This window comes from Triticum aestivum, chromosome 6D (assembly GCF_018294505.1).
Source record: "Triticum aestivum cultivar Chinese Spring chromosome 6D, IWGSC CS RefSeq v2.1, whole genome shotgun sequence".
Lineage (NCBI taxonomy): Eukaryota > Viridiplantae > Streptophyta > Magnoliopsida > Poales > Poaceae > Triticum > Triticum aestivum.
This window is the reverse complement of record NC_057811.1, coordinates 445,173,657-445,181,855: the sequence shown is the minus strand read 5'-3', so window position 1 is coordinate 445,181,855 and position 8,199 is coordinate 445,173,657.

The window sequence follows — 8,199 nt, the reverse complement described above, 5'->3', positions numbered from 1 at the left end:
ATCCTATAAATAGAGAAACCATCAGGGGTTAACCTAGATCAGAAGTTCCGCCGCCGCAAGGCTCTGTAGCCACTGAAAACCAATCTAGACCTTGTTCCGGCACCCTGTCGGAGGGGGGAATCATCTCCGGTGGCCATCTTCATCATCCCGGCGGCCACCATGATGAGGAGGGAGTAGTCCACCCTCGGGGCTGAGGGTTTGTACTAGTAGCTATGTGTTTAATCTCTCTCTCTCTCTCTCTCTCTCTCTCTCTCTCTCGTGTTCTTGAGATGTCACGGTCTTGATGTATCGCGGGCTTTGTTAATATAGTCGGATCGTATGGTGTTTTCCCCTCTCTATCTTGTTGTGATGAATTGAGTTTTTCCCTTCGAGATTTCGTTGTTATCGGATTGAATACTTTTATGGATTTGAGAACACTTGATATATATCTTGCAATTGAATACTTGTGGTGACAATGGGTATCCTATTGATTCACTTGATATCTGTTTTGGCACTCAACTCGCGGATTCCCGAGGTGACATTGGGGTAATCTATGCATAGGGGTTGATGCACGTTCTTGTTTTTGTTTCTCCGGTAGAAATCTTGGGGCACTCTTTGAAGTTCTTTGTGTTGGATTGAATATTATGAATCTGAATTTGCTTTGGTGTTATTTTAGTACGAACTCTTGGTTAGATCGATCGGAAAGAATAGCTTCGTGTTATTTTAGTACGAACTCTAGGATAGATTGACCGGAAAGAATAGCTTTGAGGTGGTTTCGTACCCTACAAACAATTTATTCTTATGTTCTCCGCTAGATAGGAACTTTGGAGTGATTCTTCACCGCACTTTGAGGGATGGTTATATGATCCAATTATATTAGCATTATTGAGAGATTGTACTAGCGAAAGTACGGACCCTAGGCCTCATTTGCAAGCATTGCAATACCGTTTTTGTGCCCGTTTACTATTTGCTACCTTGCTGTTTTTATTTATTCAGATTATAAAAATATATTTCTACCATCAATATTACACTTTTATCACCATCTCTTCGCCGAACTAGTGCACCTATACAATTTGCCATTGTATTGGGTGTGTTGGGGACACAAGAGATTTCTTGTATTTGGTTGCAGGGTTGTTTGAGAGAGACTATCTTCATCCTATGCTTCGCACGGGTTGATAAACCTTAGGTCATCCACTTGAGGCAAAATTGCTACTGTCCTACAAAACTCTGCGCTTGGAGGCCCAACACGTGTCTACAAGAATAAAGTTGCGTAGTAGACATCACGTTTTTGAAGTCCCGATTCTAAGCCGTAAAGCATGGCACACTGAACTATTGAGTAGTCATCAGCTTTGCTCTGCCAGACGTTCATAACGTCCGGAGTTGCTCCTACAGCGGGTCTTGCACCTAGCGGTGCTTCCAGGAAGTAATTCTTGTGTGCAGCAATGAGGATAACCCTCAAGTTACACACCCAGTCCGTGTAGTTGCTACCATCATCTTTCAACTTAGCTTTCTCTAGGAACGCATTAAAATTTAAAGGAACGGTAACACGAGCCATTGATCTACAACAACATAGACATGCAAAAACTATCAGGTACTAAGTTCATGATAAATTAAAGTTCAATTAATCATATTACTTAAGAACTCCCACTTAGATAGACATCCCTCTAGTCATCTAAATTATCACGTGATCCAAATCAACTAAACCATGTCCGATCATCACGTGAGATGGAGTAGTTTTTAATTGTGAACCTCACTATGTTGATCATATCTACTATATGATTCACGTTCGACCTTTCGGTCTCAGTGTTCTGAGGCCATATCTGCATATGCTAGGCTCGTTAAGTTTAACCCGAGTATTCTGCATGTGCAAAAACTGGCTTGCACCCGTTGTATGTGAACGTAGAGCTTATCACACCCGATCATCACGTGTCTCGGCACGACGAACTGTAGCAACGGTGCATACTCAGGGAGAACACTTATACCTTGAAATTTAGTGAGGGGTCATCTTATAATGCTACCGCCGTACTAAGCAAAATAATATGCGTAAAAGATAAACATCACATGCAATCAAAATATGTGACATGAATATGGCCATCGTCATCTTGTGCCTTTGATCACCATCTCCAAAGCACCATCATGATCTCCGTCGTCACCGGCTTGACACCTTGATCTCCATTGTTAGCATCGTTGTCGTCTCGCCAACTATTGCTTCTATGACTATCGCTGCCGCTTAGTGATAAAGTAAAGCAATTACTTGGCGATTGCATTTCATACAATAAAGCGACAACCATAAGGCTCCTGCCAGTTGCCGATAACTTTTACAAAACACGATCATCTCATACAACAATTTATATCTCATCACGTCTTGACCATATCACATCACAACATGCCCTGCAAAAACAAGTTAGACATCCTCTACTTTATTGTTGCAAGTTTTTACATGGCTGCTACGAGCTTCTAGCAAGAACCGTTCTTACCTACGCATCAAAACCACAACTATTTTTCGTCAAGTGTGCTGTTTTAACCTTCAACAAGGACCGGCCGTAGTCAAACTCGATTCAACTAAAGTTGGAGAAACAGACAACCGCCAGCCACCTATGTGTGAAGCATGTCGGTAGAACCAGTCTCATGAACGCGGTCATGTAATGTCGGTGGGGGCCGCTTCATCCAAAAATACCGCCGAATCGAAGTAAGACATTGGTGGTAAACAGTATGACTATTATCGCCTGATACGTCCCCGTCGTATCTACTTTTCCAAACACTTTTGCCCTTGTTTTGGACTCTAACTTGCATGATTTGAATGGGACTAACCCGGACTGACGCTAATTTCAGCAGAATTACCATGGTATTATTTATGTGCAGAAACAAAAGTTCTCGAAATGACCTGAAACTTCACGGAGATTATTTTTGGAAATAATAAAAAATACTGGCGAAAGAATCAAGGCCAGGGGCCCACACCCTTTCCATGAGGGTGGGGGGCGCGCCAGCCCCCCTGGGCACGCGCCCCTGCCTCGTGGGCCCCCTGGAGCTCCACCGACCTCAACTCCAACTTCATATATTCGTGTTCGGCGAGAAAAAAACCAGAGAGAAAGATTCATCGCGTTTTACGATATGGAGCCGCCGCCAAGCCCTAAACTCTCTCGGGAGGGCTGATCTGGAGTCCGTTCGGGGCTCCGGAGAGGGGAATCCGTCGACGTAGTCATCATCAACCATCCTCCGTCACCAATTTCATGATGCTCACCGCCGTGCGTGAGTAATTCCATCATAAGCTTGCTGGACGGTGATGGGTTGGATGAGATTTATCATGTAATCGAGTTAGTTTTGTTAGGGTTTGATCCCTAGTATCCACTATGTTCTGAGATTGATGTTGCTATGACTTTGCTATGCTTAATGCTTGTCACTAGGGCCCGAGTGTCATGATTTCAGATCTGAACCTATTATGTTTTCATGAATATATGTGAGTTGTTGATCCTATCTTGCAAGTCTATAGTCACCTACTATGTGTTATGATCCGGCAACCCCGAAGTGACAATAATCGGGACCACTCCCGGTGATGACCATAGTTTGAGGAGTCCATGTATTCACTATGTGTTAATGCTTTGGTCCGGTACTCTATTAAAAGGAGGCCTTAATATCCCTTAGTTTCCGCTAGGACCCCGCTGCCACGGGAGGGTAGGACAAAAGATGTCATGCAAGTTCTTTTCCATAAGCACGTATGACTATATTCGGAATACATGCCTACATTACATTGATGAATTGGAGCTAGTTCTGTGTCAGCCTATGTTATGACTGTTACATGATGAACTGCATCCGACATAATTCTCCATCACCGATCCAATGCCTACGAGCTTTTCACATATTGTTCTTCGCTTATTTAATTTTCCGTTGCTACTGTTACAATCACTACAAACCCAAAAATATTACTTTTGCTACCGTTACCATTACTTCCATACTACTTTGCTACTAAATACTTTGCTGCAGATATTAAGTTATCCAGGTGTGGTTGAATTGACAACTCAACTGCTAATACTTGAGAATATTCTTTGGCTCCCCTTGTGTCGAATCAATAAATTTGGGTTGAATACTCTACCCTCGAAAACTATTGCGATCCCCTATACTTGTGGGTTATCAAGACTATTTTCTGGCGCCGTTGCCGGGGAGCATAGCTCTATTCTTTGAGTCACTTGGGATTTATATCTGCTAGTCACTATGAAGAACTTGAAAGACGCGAAAACAAAAATTTATCCCTCAACTACGAGGGGAGGTAGGGAACTGCCATCTAGCTCTGCACTTGATTCACCTTCTGTTTTGAGTAAGCTTGCGACACCTAAACCTGCTTTTGCTATTAATTCAGATATGTCGCATGTTATTGATGATGCCACTTTTGCTATGCATGATACTTATGATGAAACTACTTCTATGCTTGATCCTACTGTGCCACTTGGTGAATTTCTTGATGAACAACTTGCTAGGGCTAGAGAGAATGAAATTATTGAAACTGATAATATTGATGAAAGTGATGATGAAGATTCTCCCCCTAAATATGAATTGCCTGTTGTGCCTGAGGGCTATGTTATGGATGAAGAAACTGCTAGAGACTTTCTTTCTTGCAATGATAGAAGTGATCTTAAGAAATTATTAGCTAAGCTGAAACAAAAAACTCTGAATGCTAGAATGAAATATGATCCTACTTATGCTACTTCACCTATCTTTGTTACTGATAAGGATTATGAATTCTCTGTCGACCCTGATATAATTACTTTGGTTGAATCTGATCCTTTCTATGGCTATGAATCTGAAACTATTGTGGCACATCTTACTAAATTAAATGATATAGCCACCCTGTTCACTAATGATGAGAAAACTCGCTACTATTATATCCTTAAGTTGTTTCCGTTCTCATTAAAGGGTGATGCTAAGATATGGTTTAATTCTCTTGATCCTGGTTGTGTGCGTAGTCCCCAGGATATGATTTATTACTTCTCTGCTAAATATTTCCCCGCTCATAAGAAACAAGCTGCTTTAAGGGAAATATATAATTTTGTGCAAATTGAAGAAGAGAGTCTCCCACAAGCTTGGGGGAGGCTTCTCCAATTACTTAATGCTTTGCCTGATCATCCTCTCAAGAAAAATGAAATACTTGATATCTTTGATAATGGACTAACCGATGCTTCCAGAGACCACCTGGATAGTTGTGCTGGTTCTGTTTTCAGGGAAAGAACACAAGATGAAGCTGAAATTTTATTGAATAATATGTTGACCAATGAAAATATTTGGACACTTCCTGAACCAACTCCTAAGACAACTCCGAAGAAAAGGGGTGTTCTATTTCTCAGTCCTGAAGATATGCAAGAGGCAAAGAAATCTATGAAAGAAAAAGGTATAAAAGCTGAAGATGTTAAGAATTTACCTCCTGTTGAAGAAATACATGGTCTTAATTTACCGCCTCTTGAAGAAATACATGGTTTTAATCCATCAACTATTGAAGAAACACATGGTCTTGATAACCCGACACAAGTAGTAAAGGTAAATTCTCTCTATAGATTTGATGAAGGTGATATTCCTCACTATAAGTCTGCTAGACAGTGCTTAGATGAGTTTGACAATTTTATTGTCAAACAAGAAAACTTCAATGCTTATGTTGGTAGACAATTGAAACACAATTCTTATATGCTTGAACACTTGAGTGATTATATGTCTAGAGTTAAAGTTGAACTTAAACTCATTAGTAAACATGCTTCTATGGTTACCACTCAAGTAGAACAAGTACTTAAGGCTCAGAATGATTTGCTCAATGAATTGAATAGTAAGAATAATGATTTTGCTGTTAGAGTGGCTACTTGAACGGGTAAAATGACTCAGGAACCTTTGTATCCTGAAGGCCATCCTAAGAGAATTGAGCAGGATTCTCAGAGAAATAATGTAGATGCACCTAGTCCTTCTAAGAAGAAGAAAAAGAAAAATGACAGGACTTTGCATGCTTCTAGTGAACCTGTTGTTGACACACCTGAGAATCCTAATGATATTTCTATTTCTGATGCTGAAACCCAATCTGGTAATGAGCATGAACCTAGTGATAATGTTAATGATGATGTTCATGTTGATGCTCAACCTAGCAATGATAATGATGTAGAGACTGAACCTGCTATTGATCTTGATAACCCACAATCAAAGAATCTAAGTTATGATAAGAGAGACTTTGTTGCTAGGAAGCACGGTAAAGAAAGAGAACCATGGGTTCAGAAACCCATGCCTTTTCCTCCTAAACCATCCAAGAAAAAGGATGATGAGGATTTTGAGCGCTTTGCTGAAATGATTAGACCTATCTTCTTGCGTATGCGTTTAACTGATATGCTCAAAATAAATCCTTATGCTAAGTATATGAAAGATATTGTTACAAATAAAAGAAAGATACCAGAAGCTGAAATTTCCACCATGCTTGCTAATTATACTTTTAAAGGTGGAATACCTAAGAAACTTCGAGATCCATGAGTACCCACTATACCATGCTCCATTAAAATAAATTATGTTAAAACTGCTTTATGTGATCTTGGAGCCGGTGTTAGTGTTACGCCTCTCTCTTTATATCGTAGACTTGACTTGAATAAGTTGACACCTACTGAAATATCTTTGCAAATGGCTGATAAATCAACTGCTATACCTGTCGGTATTTGTGAGGATGTGCCTGTTGTGGTTGCAAACGTTACTATTTTAATAGACTTTGTTATTCTTGATATTCCCGAGGACGATAGTATGTCTATTATTCTTGGAAGACCCTTTTTGAATACTGCAGGGGCTGTTATTGATTGCAACAAAGCCAATGTCACTTTTCATGTTAATGGCAATGAGCATACGGTACACTTTCCGAGGAAACAGCCTCAAGTTCACAGTATCAATTCTATTGGAAAATTTCCATCGATTATTTTTGGAGGTTTTGAATTTCCTCTATCTACTGTCAAGAAAAAAATATGATATTCTTATTATTGGGGATGTGCATATCCCCGTTGAGGTAACATAGTGTTATTCGAAATTTCTCCGGTTTCATGCGATTCGGAATGAGTTTGTTAACAAGACCTGATCAACCTTGTTAGTAGATTCCTTTTGATGAGCATGAGATGGATGAAGTTAGAAAGCACAACCTTCTGTACCCTCCTTCTACTTTCTGTTATTTAGTTGAAATTAAGTAAAATTAGTATTTTCTGTCAGTTTTCTGAATTATCCGTGCAATAGAAAATACCCCGAAAATAAAAGTTCTCCAAATGCCCTGAAATTGAAATATGATTTTTTCTGAAATATTTGAGAATATCTGGCACTGAGAACACAGCATGGGGAGCAAGCACCTGGGCACGAGGGTCCAGGGCGCGCCCACCCCCCCGGGCGCACCCCCTGCCTCGTGGGTCCATGGTAGCTCCCCTCCACTTATTCCAGCACCCACACACTCCTTCTTCCTCCCCAAAAAAATCACCAACCAGCTCAACCACGAGTTCTAGCTCATTTTGCTACGATTTTTGATCTCCTTGCTCAAAGCACCTCTCACGAAACTGCTTTGGGGGATTGTTCCTTGGTATGTGACTCCTCCAATGGTCCAATTAGTTTTTGTTCTAGGGCTTTATTCATTGCAAATTTGTGCTGCCTAGGTGACCATGTTCTTGAGCTTGCATGTCAAATTTATATGGTTCCAAGTAGTTCTAATGCATGATATATGCTCTAGGCACTTGTAGGAGTGGTTGCTATAAATTTTGTTGAGCTTGGTTCACTTTTATTTGAAGTTACTAAAAATTTCAGAAATTTTCAGAAAATGATGAAGAGATTTTTGAGGGGCTCTTCGAGCCGAAGCTCGAGGGATAAGCAAAGTGAAGAAGAAGAGAGGCCCAAATATAATCTGCCTCGTACCACGGAGGTTCGGCTGTGTGAATGGCCTTGCGATGATTTCTTGAGAGCAGCCGGGATTTATGATGATTTTTATGAGTTGGCTGAGAATGCAGGTCTCACCGACTTCCTCCGCGACCAACGCGAACAGTATCTCTTACTCACCAATACCTTTGTGCAAAATTTTCATTTCCATTCTAGGAGGTCACCACCTACGGTGGATTTTCATTTATATGATGAGTATAAGGAGATGACCCTTCGTGAATTCTGCGAGGTTTGCAAGTTACCCTTTTCGGGTTTCATAGAGGAACCACATAGTAACGATGTGGAGGGGTTTATTGATACAATTGA